General features: G+C 60.9%; 2 long non-coding RNA genes across 2 annotated transcripts; both read left to right on the forward strand.

Annotated features, from left to right (window-relative positions):
- The first annotated feature begins 4,712 nt into the window (after nt 1–4,712).
- On the forward strand, nt 4,713–6,676 carry LOC311443491. Its single transcript, XR_014697287.1, has 2 exons — nt 4,713–5,692; nt 5,842–6,676. It is a non-coding gene; the product is annotated as an uncharacterized lncRNA (long non-coding RNA).
- A 6,176-nt stretch (nt 6,677–12,852) lies between these two features.
- Nucleotides 12,853–15,933, forward strand: LOC311443642. Its single transcript, XR_014697371.1, has 2 exons — nt 12,853–12,934; nt 14,730–15,933. It is a non-coding gene; the product is annotated as an uncharacterized lncRNA (long non-coding RNA).
- The last annotated feature ends 514 nt before the right edge of the window (nt 15,934–16,447 follow it).

Below are 16,447 nucleotides of genomic sequence, written 5' to 3' on the forward strand. Positions count from 1 at the left end.
GGATGAGATTGGATTTTTATTTCCTTCTCCCCCTCGCGCTCAATCTCTGCCAGTCGCTGCTGATCTGGCGCAGGAGCTGGGATCCTGCTGGGGCCCCGGGGCATTTGATTTCGCTGTATTTAAAAATCAATTACTCAGTATTATCTTATTAAAGGAAAAAAAGAAGATCCCTTTGATTAACTGGGGCACCCTCCAGCCTGAGCTAGGAACCCACGTCCCCTCGGGTCTCCGTAGGGCCACGCTGCCCTTTTCCAGCCCTGCAGTGCTCTTTGCTCCCTCGGTGGCCACAGCAGGGTGTCACGGGCACGTTTCTCTCCTGGGAGCATTTGTGGGGGCTCGTTTGGGCCCAGATCCTATGGAAATGGGGCAGTCAGATGGGCACTGAATGCGGTGTGGGGTCCCATTGCTGCTGAGCGTGTGGGTTTGGGAGCGAAAGGCACAAGTTTGTGCAGTAGCAAGCAATAGTTAGAAGGGAAATAACCACAAAAAAGCTTTTATTTGTTGTTAAATTACCCTCCCTGGAGCATGCCATGCAGAGAGGGGGAGCCCACCAGCCCTGCAGCCCTCTCCGAGTTGTTTTATTTGGGGTTCTCCTTGGGAAAACACGGGCGCAGGCTGATTCTGGGGAAAAGCCGAGGCCGTGGCGTGGCCTGTGACAGCTCCTGCTGCTGCCCTCCCCTAAATTGCTTTTCGGCACGGGAAAGGAAGTGTTTTGCTCCCTGCCCTTGCGCTGTTTGCTCAGTGTGGGTGCACCCCGGCACCTCCGGCTGCTGCTTTTGCTGGCTGGGCGCATCACGGTGCTGTAGGGAACCCAGAGGGGAAACAAGGGGCAGCTGCTGCAGGTGGCTCCCCGTGCAGGACGGCTCTTGGTTGGGCCAAAAATGCCCTCCAGGGATAAAAAGGACGTTTGCTCCCCGGGTGCCAGGGGGGTTTTATCGCATCCCTATTAAAGCAGTTCAAAATCTTGCCATGAGAACACTGCCTGGGAGCTTTAACTGCTCCTAACAGAGGGGATTCAAGGTGGGGTTGGCTGTAAAAGCACCCCCAAGCTGGCTGGATTTACGGCTGTTCAATCCCCCTTTTCCCACCCCTCGCAGCCCTTCCAGGCGCGGGCTTTGCGCCGCAGCCCCAGGAGCTGAAGGAGGGGACCCCCTTCTTCCTATAGCCCCCCCCCCGGGATTTACGGAGCCCCCTTTTTGGCTCCGAGGGGTCGGGGGGATGCTGCTGCCCCCCCCCCAGCTGCGGGGTGCCCGGTTTCGGAGCCCCACCAAGTGTCTGCGGGGGGGAACTGCAGCGCGCAGGGCGTCCCGGTGCCGGGTGCTGGGGGCAAGCAGAGGGGTGAAAACACCCCCAGCACCCCAAAAAATCCCTGGGGGACGTGGCTCCATCTGCTCCCACACGGAAAAAAGCCGCAGAGGTGGGCGCAGAGCAGGAGTCCTGCATCCATCCAGCTGTGGCTGCAAGGGGGCCCCATCCGGAGGCAGGGACCCTGCGGTGGCTGTGCCCCGGGGGGGTCCCTTTGCTTCCCCAGGCTGGGGGTCCTTGTAGAGCCCTACAAGGAAGGCATCACCATGAGTTTGGGCCTCTTGTCCCATGGGAAGTGTCTAAGGACACGTGGCAGACTCGTGTCCCATCACAGATTTAGGCTCCGAGGGACGCACCCCCCCACTCAAGCATTTGATTTTATCCTTCCTGAAGGCTTCGCAGCCGAAACGGGAAGATTCCCGTCGAGGCAGATGACTTTTTATTGTCGTGTATGATAATATTATTATTTTTTATTATTATTTCTCCCTCCCCTGCCCGTTTTACAGCAGCACAGGGACGCGGCTGGGAAGCATCGCAGCTCCTGCTTCGGGGAGGGGGGGCTCTCGCTCTGCTCTCCCACCCCACTGTGTCTGGGCAAGGTCACTGCAGCTCCTTGTCCCAGCTGGGAGCACAGGTGGAGAGCTCCAGGTGGCTTTCCCTTATAAATAGGGCAGGGCTCTGCTCCCTCTGCTGCTAGCCAGGATCCCCAGGGGGCATTTTTATCAGCTTTTTCTACAGCTTCCCCAATGAAACTGGGTGTTTTCTGCTGTGACCATGAGAGAGAGAAGCCCCAGGGATCTGGGTGAGAGCCGGGGCCTCTCGTGGCACCTCCACACCAGGATTTTTTCTCCTTCCTTTGGCTAAACACAGGCAAACAGCTCCCAGTCCTCCTCCTGCCCAGGGCTGGGTGCTCGAGGAGCCCTGCAGGTACACCCAGGGCTGTGGCACAGACAGAAAAAGGATGGCCGTGGGGCTGGCAGCCAGCAAAGCCTCTCCTTCACCGAAGGGAGGCAAAATTGTGCAGCTTTCCTGGGCTGGCCTCTCCCCCAGCATGCTGACGGGGCTGTTTGTGCTCTTCTTTTATGATCCGCAGGGCACGAGGGAACTCGAGAGGATCCAGATCCTGACGCAGGCAAGGACAAGGATGCTTGGCTGTGCTAACAGGGAAGCGAGTTTCCCAAGATGACACCGTGTTCTTTTTTTTTTTTTGTTTTCTTTCTTTTTTATTATTATTTTTTCCCTGCTTGCTGGCAGCGACAGGGTATAAAAGGATCCTGAGCACCGCGTGTCTGGTGTGAGTGTGCAGGGCGAAATATTGGACGTGCTGGATAAATGAGCAGGGGGGAGATGTCGGCCACGGGGGGGCTCTGGGTTGTGTTTGTACGAGCAGAGCTGCCAAATGTCCCCGTCCCCAGCTCTGCAGGGATGCCTGCACCATCCTGACCCCGGGGGCATGGTTAATCCCCCAGCTGGGGCGGCCTCGTGGCTGATGGAGAGGACGGAGAGCCAGGGGGGTGCTCCTGGGCTGCACCCTGAGGCTTGGCCCCCGCCTCCCCTTCATTTCGGGGGGATGCTGAGCCCTGCTCCGCACATCTCCCAGGCTGTGCTCATTGCCCAAACAGCCCGGAGATGCTCCATAAAGGGCTTCACCTCCCGGCTCTGACTCAGACATCAAGCGCAAATATCGTGCGGCCCCCCCCGTGACACGCAGCTGAAGCTTGTGCTGTGTTTTTCTGGCCGGTTTCTCGCGGTCGCTCGGCTGGAAAGCTCACTCAGGCAGCAGCAGCAGAGCATTTAAGCAGAACACCGTGGCTTTTCCTGCCTGGCCCTTTGCAGCTGCCAGGGAAAACCAGAAGCTCGCGGCCCTTTGCTGCTCCAAAACTCTCATTCCCCGCAGGGGGGGAACACCCCGCAGCTCATCCTCGGGCACAAAAAGCCCCCGCTTTATGGGCACGGCACGGCACGTGTCCCCCTGCGGCAGACCCGGCTGCGTTGGGGACAGGCTGTCCCAGCCTCCTGCTGGCTCTGGTGGCACCCGCAGCCTGCGGGGACAGCTTGTGCCAGCGAGGACAGAAAGCGTTGTGCGACGCGTTTCGCTCTTGCAGCGCGCGCGTGACTGCGCAACCTTCCCCCCCCCCGCTGCCAAATTCATCCTGAGGTTTGCGGCTCTGAAAGCCAACGCGTCTCTTTCTTCTTTTTAATTGCTATAATTTGTCCGGCTCTCATCAAGGCTCGGCTTTGAGCCCCCCCACCCCGGTGGGTTTATTTTGGGCTCTGTGCTGCGCGCAGAGCAAGAAGCGCTGCGGACCCGCGCGGGGCTCGTTTCGGAGTCGTTCCCGTGCCCCCCGTGGGACTCCTCTGGTGGATTAAAGCTGTGTGGGATCAGAGGCAAAAAACCACAGCCTGGGAAATTTCTGCAGAGGAGGGAAGGGGGGAGATTGCTGCTAGCAGGCGGGCGGCGGGGCTGATTGCTCCTCTCGTGCTGGGGCTCATTAATGGGGGGCTGGATGGAGGGCAGAGCGCAGCACACACAGAAGGTTTTGGGGCAGGGGCTGCTGCCCCCTGCCCAGGGAGGATGTTTGGGGCCATCGGGGTGCTTGTCTGGGGGTCCTACCTGACCCCAGCATCCTCTTGTGGCAGCCAGGCCCTGGGATGCTTTTCTGTCTGTCCTGGGGAGGAAGAGGAGTGTGGCTGTGCTCCCCGTGCTGCAGAGGGGTGGGTGAGGCTGCTGCGTGGGCACGGCCTGGAGCAACGAGGTGCAAGGTCAGAGGAAGGAGCAGCTGAGGAAAGCGCCTCTCTTTCCGTGGAAGAGGCTGGAATCTGAAGTGCGCAGGGCAGGAAAAGCTGCAGGCTGATCCTCGGCTGGGAGCGGAGGGCACGAAGCAGCACGGATCCTGGGATGGGGATGGGATGGGGATGGGGCTGTGGTGGGACACGTCCCCCATCCCCTTCTGCTGCAAGCAATGCCCCAGCCCAGGGGGACCTCCCAGGACCTGCCCCATGTCCCGGCTCCCCACACCCTTCCCGGGGTGCCCTGGGGTCCCCGCAGCTCTCCAACACTGGGGACCCCCTCCAGAACCCCTCGGCTCTTTCTGTGGCATCTCTCAGCTCTGTGCGTACATCCCCACTGTCCCCGGGGTCCTGCCAGCAATCCCCCCCCCAGGTGGCCTTGTTTTCACTTGGCGAAGGCGGATGGGAGCCACCATCTTCCGAGCGCCGAGCGTTTTTAATCTCCTGCTCCCGCTCCGTGCAATTAACTCGATTCCCTCCCCTCGTTTCCTGCAGAGGTTTAATTAAAATGCATTGTTCGCCTCACCAATTATTTGCTCTGTCCCCCGGATAACCTCTGTGCAGCGGCTGGGTTGCTGGTGGGTTATTTTATTTTATTTATTTTTATTTTTTTCCAACCCCCCCCTTGTTGCCAGCCAGGTTTCTCCCCTCTCCCCCCTTGCAGCCTTTACCTGCCCGGGTGCTGAGCACCCCCTCGGCGCTGAGGGGGGGCCGAGGAGCAGCGTGGCCCCGAGCAGCTGAAACAACAAGCCCTTGTTGACTTTCCTTTGAGCTCCCCGGCCCTCGGCAGCTGCTGCTCCAGCAGGTGATAATTGAAACCGGGCGCCGACCTGGACGGCGGCAGGGCTGCAGATTTCGCTCGGATTTCGTCCCCCGCCGGTCGAAAAAAGGCACCGAGGCTCCACGTGGGGACAAGAGGACACAGGGGGGGTGCTGGGGGCTGCGCCCCCTTTAGCTCCGAGCCCAAAATGTGGCCGGATTGGGACCCGCAGGGTGCAGCCCCCCGAGGTGCCGCGAGGTCACCGAGGGAAGGGGAATTATTTCCTGGAGCCCTGCGTTTCGGGGAAGGGGTGCTCAGCATCCTAAAAATAGCGGGGCTGGAACTCTGAGATATTCCTGGCCAAGCAGTGCTTGAATCTCCAGGCTGAATCTCCGAGCTGTTCCTGGCCACGCCGTGCTTGAAGCGGGGCCAAGGCAGCTGCTGCCGGGCGTCCCCCCCGGCACGGCGCGCAGGTGGCCTCGGCGCTGGGACCGCAGCCGAGGTTTTGAGGTTTGGGTGAATTTCCTCCTGCTCCCTGTCCCCCCTGGGGGGCTTCCAGAGCCGGGGGGCACCCGGAGGTGCCACAGGGTGAAATCCCAGGGGATGGGGTTTGCTGCATCCCGGCAGCACCGGGGTCCTCCCCAGCGGGGATGGGTGCGCGCACCCCGCAGCCCTCAGCAGCTCCCTGCGCCGTGTTTTATTTCTTGGCATCGGCTCCAGGTGTGAGGTTAACGGGGCAAACTCACGCTGTGGGAGTCCGTCTGTCTGTCTGTCTGTCTGTCTGCCACCTGTGATCCGAAAGCCGTGCTGCTGCCGTGCAGATTGCAGCCCTTTGGGGTTTGTCCTTGCGCTCTCCCCAGAACCACCCTCTTATATCCCACTTTATTTTGTCCAAAATGATTTACCCAGAGGGTCCTGCTCTAGCCTGGTCCCTGCGGGGCATTTCTCACATGTTTCCGAGCGTGTTTCTTGTTTTGTTTTTCCAGGCTGGAGCCCCACACGCCCGGTTGTTCCCGCAGCTGTGTGTGCGCCTCGTAATTGGGAGCTGTCGGCCGCGCGCCTCTCCCGTGCAGAGCAGAGGCCTGGACGCAGCGGGCGGGGATTGAGCCGCGATCGCTGCCGCCGGGGTGAGAATTTGAATGAAAATTTCATTTTTTCCCCCACAAAGCGAGGAAGCAGGCTCCTGGGAACGTGGCCACGAGGCCACCCTGACCTGGCCTTGCATGGGCCAGGAGCGGAGCTGGGGGGCTGCAACCTCCCCTCCGATCCCTGAGCCCCCTCCTGTGGCATCCGAGTGTTTTTGGGGGGGCGCACGGGTGGGTGCACGGCAGGAGCCCCCGGTGCTGAGCCCCAAACCCTGTGGAAAGCATTTCCAAGGAGGAGCTGTGCTGCTGGGTGCACAAAGGGGCTCCGAGGGGCTCCTGGGCCAGCATGCAGGGCCCTGGCACGGAACAGGGCCCATGGGCAGCTCCTGATGCTCACCCCAATCCCAGCATCCTAAACCCTAATCCCAACCCTAATCCCAACCCTAATCCTAACCCTACCCCCAACCCTTTCCTGGAGAACCCGTGGCAAATCAGGAGCTGCCCGTTTTCGTGCCCCATTAGGGACGGGTGGCACTTTTGGGGTGATCCCTGCCCCGTCCCACAGCGGGGTGGGTCAGTGCCCCCACGGGGACGGTTTTCCTGAGCGGCCGCCAAGCCCAGGGAGCCGGCCCACCCCGAGCAGGGGGCGTCTATTTATGGGCTGAAAAAGGAAAAGCGTCCAACTGCCAAAATTGGCAGCGCATCCCCTGACTATAATAAACAGCTTCCCTTCCAAGGTCCCTGGCTATTTTCTCTCTGTTTTGGCTTGGCTAGGAAGATTTATTTTGTTTGCTGCTGGGATTTTTTTTTTTCTCTCCTTCCTTCTTTGGAGGCACTTAAAGAGCACGAGACCCCAATCCCATGCTGGGTTGGTGACCCTGAGTTGGTGGAGACAGCAGTGCCACCCACTCCTGTTGCATCCCTTAAATTTGGGCGTTTTCAGGTGGATTCAAAGCCCAGCACAGACCTGCGGGACTCAGGGCTCCGAGGACGTGTACCTCCAGGATATTTTATAGGCAATAAATCCCAAACAAACAGGAAAAAAACCCACCAGACCTCTGCAAGGGGTGAGCTGGGTGCCGTGGGGGCCCCCGGCCAGGCCATGGGCTGAGCAGCTGCACAAGGCAGGGTGCGATGCCGAGGCTGTGTCAGTGCCCCGGGCTCCTTTGGTGTTTGCATTCCTGGTTCCAAAATAGCTGGGCGAGGAGGAGGGGGGTGGATAAATCCGTACGGGCGCTTGTTTTGGAGACCGATTTAGACACAGCCTCACCAAATGGCCTGGAAAGCCCGTGTCCTGCCTGGTCCCTGAAGCCCCCACTTGTTAAATCACAACGAGCAGCTCAGATATTTGGGAGCAGAGCTGGGCTTTGGGTACGGCCCCAGCACCAGGCTGAAAATCAGACGGGAGCCCCCGATTCCCGTGCGCCCCTGACCCCGCTTCCCGGCGCTGGCTCTGCGGCGGGGTTCAGGTGCTGGAAGCAGCTCTCCCTCTTTCTGCCTTTGCAAACCCACCCCAAAGCCGAGCCCTCCCAGATGTGCTGCCAACGCGGCGAGCCAAGGCCCCCCTCGGGCTGATCTCGCCGGGTTCCCTCCTCCCTTGGCTGCTCTCAGCGTTTATTCCATTTATCTCTGGCCCAGCCGCTGCTGGCGGTGCCAGGGCAATCCATCAACCCCCCCTTCCCCGAGGCGCAGTGTGCGCGCCCCCACGGCCAGCTCGGAGCCTGCTGAAGGCATCGATCCCCCTGCTGCAGGGCTGCAGGGCCGTCTGAGCTGGTGCATCCCCAAATTAACGGGGGCTGGCGGTGTCCCTGGGGGGGGTGGCACCTCCCTATGGCACCCCAGGGCTCCGTGCGTGACCCCAAATGCTCATCTGCAGCCCCAATTTCTGAAAGCATGAAGATGTGGGGTGATCCTGGGGGGGTGGCTATGCCAGGAGCTCCTAAATGTCCTGGTTTGAGCCCCCTCTGCCTCTCCCCCAGGACAGGGGGTGCAGCCCCATCCCGACCCCGCACGGGGGCCATGCGCCTGAGCCGTGCGCACTGCGGGGAGCAGGATCAGCCCTTCCTCGCCCCCACCCCTAGGGACGCACGGCCCCGGCGGAGGGCTGGGATGTGTCCCCAGCGAGCTGCAGCCCCAGGAGCTGGCGCAGCCCCGAGCCAGGTTTGGGAGCAGGGCGCAGGAGGCTGGCGAGGGCTCGCCTTGGCAGAGCCACGCGGGGAACAGCTTGCGGCACCGCGCTCCCCCCGCGGGCGCCTGCTGGGGTGCGTTCCCTAACCTTTCCTGCCTCCGTTCCACTCCTGCCTTTCTCTCTCTCTCCCTCTTTTTTTTTTTTTTTTTCTTTTTTTTTTTCTTTTTTTCCTCTTCCCCTAACTGTAAATGCGCCATAAAAATGGATCAAATTGCTTAAATCACTGTCATTAAATCAGTGTGAGTCCCCCCTCCGCCCCTGTGCTCGAAGCCTGGCAGAGAACATTTGTTCCAAAGGCTGAACAGCCGTCTTATTGCTCTGAAAGCATATTTGCTGCTTGATGGAAGGAGGAGAGGGGGAGAAAAACAGCCTGCAAGGGGAGAGGGAGGGGGGCCAAATCACCGGGGCCTGCTTCTCCTTGGACACGCGCGCTGGAGGGGGGAGCAGGGGCCGTATCCTGCGGGCTGGCTCCTGGGGAGGTGGTGTGGCAACGTGGGGACACGGGATGGGGACAGCCAGGGGCTGGTTTTGGTGCTGGAGGGGGTGCTGCAGTGGGGTCAAGCAGGGAGTGGGACACAGCTCCCATCACCATGGGTCCGGGGAGGTGATGTGTCCCGTGTCTGCCACCTGGGTGCCACCAGCACCCCGTGGCGTGCTGGTTATTGGGCTCCCCAGCCCTAAAACCTCCCGATTTTGGACTGGAGGGGAATTTAATGAGGTTGGAGGTGCCGCTGTACGGCTCAGCCACCCGTTTGGGGCAGAGGCGAGGCCGAGCGCAGGAGCTGCTGCGTGCTCCCCGGGATGGAGCCGCGCGGGGGAACGCAGGGAGGCAGAAATGTTCCACCCAGGTGGTCTGGGAAATCCCCGCGGAGAGAAGGCAGGGCAGAAAACCCCGAGCAGAGCTGGGAGCTGGAGGCGGATCAAAGGCTGGGATGGGGAAGGGCGAGCAGCTCCGAAAGGCACCACCAAGCCCAGCCCGGAGGCATGGGAACGCTGAGGCTGAACGTGGCTCCCTCCCCATCAGGACGGGATGGAGAGGTGGGAGCAGCCTCAGGGCCGTTGCAGGAAGGGTGTTTTTCCTCCAGCACCACGATCTGACCCCAAAGATGCTCTGCAATGGACCACGGCGGGGTGGATGGTGGTGGAGCACCGCAACCATCACTCACAGCACCCCGGTGCTGCTCAGATCCTGGCCCAAAAGCCCTAAAAAAAAACACAAATCTTGGAGGTGACGGCACAGGGGCAGAGCCGGTGGGTCCGGGGAGCCTTGCTCCTGCCCCTGCCCTGGATGCAGTAGCTAAAAGCCGACAAAGCCGAAATGCAAAGCAGCTCCGAGGGCTGGAGAGCTGCCCGCTCCGTGCGCCGCCAGATTAAAAAGCACCAGCTTGCAAAGGCTGCCTGCGGGGAGCTCAGCCTGCCCCAGGCTTCGGGAGGAGCTTCTGGGGCCAAAGGGGCACGGAGCCCTGCGGGGAGCAGGAGGGAGGGGAAGCCTCAGGTCTGGTCCCGTTTGCCTCTTTTGGGGACCTCCGTGGGGCAGCGCCTGGCCGAGGGGGCTCTCCCAGCTGGATGCTCGTCCCCCCCCAAGGGAGATGCCTGTGGAGGTGACCCCCGAGCATCCTGCTGCTTGCTGGGGATGCCCAGGACTGATCCTTGGCCCTGGTGTAAATCAGAAATACCTCCCCAAAACTTGGGGTAGCCCCTCCTGGTGCTGTGACGCTTCCATGTGGGAAAGCAGCGCCGGTGGGGCTAATCAGTGTTTATTTAAACCCATCGAACTCCGCAGAGATGGGCAGCTCACCCCTTCACACCTCTGCTCTGCTTTCTGAACCGCCTGCGGGCAGCCGAAATGTCTCTCCAAATGCACTGATGGAAAAAAAAAAAAGGATATTAAATCAGGGGAAGCAATTTCAGGCAGGGGCTCATCTCCGCAGCCACCACCAAGGTAAGGAAATCGTTCAGCTAAAGCCAGGAGCAGCGATTTTTTTTTCCTTCTGGATCCTCCTGGAGCAAAGCTCGGCTCACCCCGTGCCCAGCTCGGGGGTCCCAGTCCCACCAGTGCCCTCCCAGCTTTGCAGGGAGCTGGGTCCCAGCCACAGGGGCCCTGCTTTGGGTTGGTGACTGTCACGTTAGGGGCTTGGCCACCTCCATCTACCAGGGAAGGGGATGTCTGCCAAGGAGGAAGGCACAAATAGGGCCAGGCAGCGTGCTGGGACCAGATCCAGAGCTTGATCTCCCAGCTGAGCACCTCAGAGACCCGCTCAGCTCCAGCTACCACGTCCCACAAGCTTCTACAGCTGAGATTTCCTCGCTTTCCACCCCAAAAACGTGCCAAAAAGCAGAGATATTCCACCAGCTCGCGCAAAATCCATCTTCCCATGAGCCTGAAGGATGTGGGCAGGCATCACACAGACATTTCTGCCCCGGGACGGGGACAGCAGCGGGGCGCACGTCCCTCCCGGTGCCGGCAGTCGCTAGCGCGGCGCAGCCCCGGCGGAGAGCTCGCAGCTCCCTTTCTTGCGGCTGCGTGTTTATTGCTTCCTGGTGGGAAGGCCCACAGCTGGGACGGATTTGCTCAGGACCTTGTCAGGGGGTTGTGGTCTCGAGTGCTCTTTACCTCGGCCTGCCTCTAATCCTGCATTTTGGCTAAATTCTTGGCGAGGTGGCTGCGCGCGGCGCGGCACGGCTCGGGGCACTGCATCTCCTGCTCCTCCTGCTCCTCCTGCATCTTTCAGGAGGCCATCAGAGCGCAGAGCCCACCGAGGTTTTTACCTCTCCATCCTGGCCACCAGCCTCTCCGTGAGCTTCCCCAAGCTGTTGAGAGGCAGCAGGGCTCGCAAGCACTGCTGGTTCCCGTCCAGGGTGGAAACCCTGGATGGGAGGCACACGGGAGGAAGACCTCGGGGAGGAAGGAGGCTGCAGCCCGGCTCTAGCTGCCTGGGAACCTCTCGGGCTCTGGGCTTTATCCTGCTGAGGCCCCGGAGCTCCCACAGCGTGAGTTTGGCTCGAGCTGCACGGTGCAGCGTATGGATCCAATACAGCTTCAGCAGAGCAGCCCCCCAGCTCCAGCAGATGCAAAGTTTCGAGGAAATTGTGGCTTTTTTTTCGCATGTGTCTCGAAGCTCTGCAGCCAAGCAGCATCTTTCCCCTCCACCTCCCGCTCTTGCTGGGAGGTAACGGGGCAGCAGGCTGCTCAGCTCTCCTCGGGGAGGGGGGTTTGCTGCCTTTTATTGTGCCAGCGGGAGAAAAACCCCGCTCGGGTTTTTGTACCGGGGGTGGGAGCGAGGCAGGCGTGATGGCCGTGCTCATTCCCAATTAAAAGCTCATCTGCTGCAGCCCTCTCCCGACCTTCAGCCTGGCAGACTCGTGTTCTCCCAGGGCAAGCAGCCCTCCTTTCCTTCCACTGCGCCCGAGATAACGCCCTGTCTTGCTCAGTCATCGTGTCTTTATCTTAACCCTACAGATTTTTTCCCTTCCCTAGCGAGCTGGATGCTTTCTTAATGCTTATTGACAGGGTTTTGTGAGCACGATGTAGGGCCTGGATGCAGGAACCCTGCGGGCTCTGCCTGTCCCCAGCACCCCGCAGCCGATGCCACCGCCCCATAACCGGGGTCCCAAGCGGCTCCCCCACCCCGCAGACCCCACAGCACCTCCCCTGCCCACCCCAGCATCCCTCCTCCGCGTGCGTTTCGGAGATTTCCAGGCCAGCAGCCAAAATTTGCAGCCTGGGAGCTGCAGGTTGCTGGTTTCTGGCTGAGACGGGCGAATCCTAGGGCAGAGGGAGGGCTGCGCGCGCTGCGCCTGCAATTACAGCTCGGGGCCGAGCAAGCTGCGGACTTTGCCTTTTGCTTGGCAGCCTCCGAGCCGCTGCTTGGCATCGATTTGTTTGTGAGAGGGGAAAATATTGAGCTCGGAGCGGGGGCTGGCTGAGAGAGGCACCTGTCGGGATGGAGAGCTGCTGCCGGGGGGGCAGAGGAGGGAGGTTATCGTCCCCTTGGGGGGGTGTGGATTTGATTTATTTCCCATAAAGGATCTGTCCCCTTTATTTCCCATAAAGGATCTGGCTTGGCTGAGGGTCTGCAGGCTCCGGGAAGCAGCAGCACACGGGATGGGATGAGCTGGGGAGCAGAGGGGTGCTGAGCACACCCAGCACCTTCAGTGCACGCGCCCTGCACACCACGGGGACACAGATTTTCATCCCCTTGCCATGGGGTCATCCACGCCACCCCCTCCAACCCCCCATGCGTGCTGCACGCTCTCCTTTTTCCCATTTTTTGCTTTTTTCCCCCCAATAACAGCAGGGGGGGCCCTGCTGCGCTCCCTTCCCCTCCCTGCGCGCTGGGTGCCCCGAGGGGTCCCTGCCCCAGCTCCGGGTGTCACAGCCGGGCTGTCCCCGCTGTCCCCAGCCCTGGGCCACCAGAGGGCAACAGTGACCTTTGCAACCGCCTGGCCCCAAGGTCTGGGGCCGAATGGGGGCTCTGGGGGTCCCTTGGGGGGCGAGTGGGTGCGGGGGTCCTTCCCCAGGAGCCAGGGGCTCTCCTCGTCCTCTGTGGGGAGCTGGAGAGGGTTGGGGAGGGTTGTGCTCGATCCTATCCATGGCATCCCAGGTGGGCATCGTTATCCTAGATTTTGGGGTCCAAGGTGGGCATCGCCACCCCTCAGCAGGACCCCAGGTGGGCCCCATTACCCCACCACAGGTTCTATGGCAGGGGGAGCTGCCCTGTCCCAGCTCTGCTCCTGGATGCCGAGGGTCTCGCTGGTAACGTGTGCTTCATCGTGCGTCCTCCAACCCCATGGGCATGGCTTCAGGTGAGGAGCACTGAGCTGTCTGGGGCACGATTTGTGTCTGTGATGCCTTGGGGAGGGCTGAGCAGCACGAGGTGGGCGCAGTCACACCCAGCTCAGCTCTAATTTGGGGACCGAAGCACCACGGGTGCCGAGGAGCCCGAAACTTAGCCTGGCTTTGAACCAACCCCCCAAATTTCCAGCCGCAAACCTCTCTGCAATTACCTTCCCGGAGCAGCCGGCAGCCTGAAGCTGGAGCTTTTTTAACAACCCAGCTCGGAGCTTTGGCCCTGCTGAAGGTCAAAGCCAGCGCGGTCGTTAGCGATCGCATCGACTTCCCATTAATGCCACGGTGCTGCAGGGCGAGGGGGGGGGCTGGCGGCTGCTGTCCTGCCCCCACCATCCCGGGGGGGGTCCCTTCGATCTGCCCGCAGCCGGGGGAGCCCGATCCATTTTCTGTGCTGAATGGGAAATGGTTGAAAGGCTGAGCCTCAAATTAGCTATCGACTGGCTGCCGAGCCTGCTGCAGGTGGGGGCGCGCTCCCCATCGCCGTGCTCACGCGTGTGTGAGTGTGAGCGGGCACAAGGGGGGTGCTGGCTGTGCCAAGGGGGTGCTGGCACCCCTGCTTGTGCATTTTGGAGCACGCAAAACGATGGCTGGGCTCGTGGTCAGCTTTTCCCCAGGGAGCTGGAGCCGTGCGCGAGGCTGTGCGCTCCTGCTGGAGGCGAGGCGGCTCGGGCTGCGACCCGGCTGTCATGCTCCGGTTAATATTAAACCATTAAATGTGCTCGGCTCCTGATAGAGGGGCTGCTCCGAGCCTTAACCCTGAGCCTGCTGATCTCTGCCACCGAGGAGCACTTTGGGGAGCAGCAGCACCCTCTCTGCACATCCTCGCTGCCGGGGCCGTGCTTGCTCCACTCCTTTTTCCCCCTCCAGATATTCCCTTGCCTCTTTTTTTTTCCCCTTTTCCTGCCCCCTTCCCCGGTCAGAAACTCAGGGCCACCCCGCGGACTATATTTTTTGAAAGCCTATTCATCCCAAATCCCGTGATACCCCACCAAAACGGTGTTTGAACAAACTGGAAATTGTGCTTTAAAGAAAACACAGCTGTTTAATCACAGCCCGGGTGCGAGGCAGCCTCTGTCATGTGAGCGGCAGGAGCTGGGTGCTGACTGTGTGTTTGGCCTCTGATCCCCTTTAATCTCCGCAGTCAAAGGATTTGGGTTTGATTCTCTTTTTATTTCCCCACCCGGCCTGGAATCTGCAACCAATTTGTTGTTGTTGTTTGGGAAATAAACCCCAGGGAGCGGGGCTGGATCCGGCACAGCCCTTGCCGGGCTCGCACCGGCTCTGCCTCCGCCACGGCTCCGCCGCCTCCTGCCTACCCCCGCGCCAAAAATCTGGTTTCCCTTCGCCCCGTCCCGCTTGGCTCTTTTTTTGGCTGCTCTTCCCTCCCCGCCCGCGAGGAGCCGATGAGTTTTGCATCTGCTGCCACATCTGTTTTACCCATCGGGGCCGGGCTTCAGCTGGGAATGGGAGCCCGGAGGCGAGCCGGGGCTTTTGGAGAGGTTTCCTCTGAGATCCCCCCCCCCTCTCTCTCTCTGGGAGGAATTAAGTGCGAAGAAATGCGCGCCAGCAGCTGGGCACCCCGCCGGGGGCTCGGAGCCCTTCGGAGGTGATAAATCTTTTGGGGCACGGGGGCAGCGATGCTCGGAGCGAGCCCAGCCCATGGGGTGCTGCCGGCGCCCACCCGGGGCTGGAAATGCGCCTGGGGCAGGATGAGGCCGGGCTGCTTCATGGTGATTTTCTTTGGAGCAGGAGCATTTGGTGAGGCCTCGGTGGTCGCCTCGTGGGGAAGCGGCGATGTTTTTGTAGATGAAAGCCCCGGGTTTGGCCCTGCTACGATTCCACCGCCTCCAGCCCTGGGTTGAGCATCCGCGGTGGCTTTTTGCCGGAGAGGGATCCAGGAGCAGCTAGCAAAAAGAAATAAAACCCCAGATCTGGATGGAAGGAAGAACAAAGCTCGTGGGCCATCCCAGGACTGTCCCCGAGCTGTGGTGGCAGGGGCTGGTGCCCCAGGGGATGAGCTCCTTGGGCTCCAGCAGCTCGCTGCCCCCCTAAATGTGATTTGGGGTGGCCCCATGTTGCTGGGACACCATCCAGGAGCCTGGTGGCTCACTGGGGCACGTCCCAAATGGCTGCTTGGCCCCCCCAGGACTTGTCCCCTTCTGGTTTCCCCCCGGGGGCTGTACCAGCTTTGCTTTTCGCTCCCCTCCGCCGCTCGCGCCCTGTGCCATAAGCTCTCCAGTCAAACATTAAATCCTTTGTCTGGTTGGGAGCGCGGAGCAGACCATTTAGGAGGAATTAGTGGTTACATTGAAAGGGGAAAATAAGGGCTCCTGGGTTAAATGCACTTTAAATGTCTTAATAATTGCAATTGGCCAACTTGTTCCTCCCCGGAGCCAAAAGCCTGTAATATGGGAAGCTTTTCTCTAATCAAGAGCAGCACTGATACCTTCTGGAGGAAGCCACATAGGATGGAGAGAATTATTTCCCCGAGCTCAGCCACCCGAGCTGCCTGTCTGTCATCACACCGCCACCAGCCCAACCCATGGGGTCACCACCGCCACGGGGCTGGGCACGGCTCCGTGACACCTGTGTCCCCACAGACCCTCTGCTGCGAGCCGGGGGGGGCTTTTCCCTTGTGGATCAGGACCCCCAGGTTGTCCCCAAGCTTGGCCACGCGCTGGTGCCATCCAGGTGGCCGCAGCCCGGCGCTGGCTCCAGCCTCACCATCCATCAGCAGTGACAAGCTCCTGCTGCAAGGAGCTTTTGTTGGCACCACTCGGCACCGGGAGAGAGGGGGGGGCTCTGTGGCAGCCCTTTAGGGCTCGGAGCAGCCCCCCCTCTGCCTGCATGGGGAGGGAGGAGGTGAAAAGGTGCGGCTCGGAGGGGGCTGGAAGCGAAGCGGCTTTTAATTTATAACGTGGCCGAAGGAGTAATGGTAGCCAAAAAAGATAAAGATGCCGGAATAGCTGGAATTCTCCAGCCGCTGTGACTCCGAAGGGTAAAACCACCGGAATGTGTGTGTGTGTGTGTCCTGGGGGGGCCGTGCCAGACCCCCAGCACCTCCCCTGCCCCAAAATGGGGAGGCTGCAGGGGTGCTGGGGGTGGTGATAAGCCCCTTGTGCCTGCACCACTGCAGCCTTCAGGATCTGGCCATGGGGGTGCAAGGCTGTAGCTGCCCTCATTTCCCCCCCACCTCCCTCCCCAGCTCCCTGCTGGGTTCGGTGCCCTGCGGCTGGGTGAGGGCAGGCTCGGAGGCGCTGGCGGCGAGGAGCGGGTGCCAGAACGGCTCCGTGTTTGGGCTCAGGGTTTCTGTGAAGCGCAGGAGGAATTGAACGGCTGCCCGAGGAGGGCGGTTCGGGCTGTTCCTGCCCTGGAAAGCAGAAAGCACGGGGTGTGTGTGGGGGGTGCAGCTCCTGGGGAGCCAGCAGAACGGGAGCAAGCAGCCCCTCGTGGCGCAAACCGAAGCG

This window comes from Aythya ferina, assembly GCF_964211825.1.
Source record: "Aythya ferina genome assembly, chromosome: 12".
Lineage (NCBI taxonomy): Eukaryota > Metazoa > Chordata > Aves > Anseriformes > Anatidae > Aythya > Aythya ferina.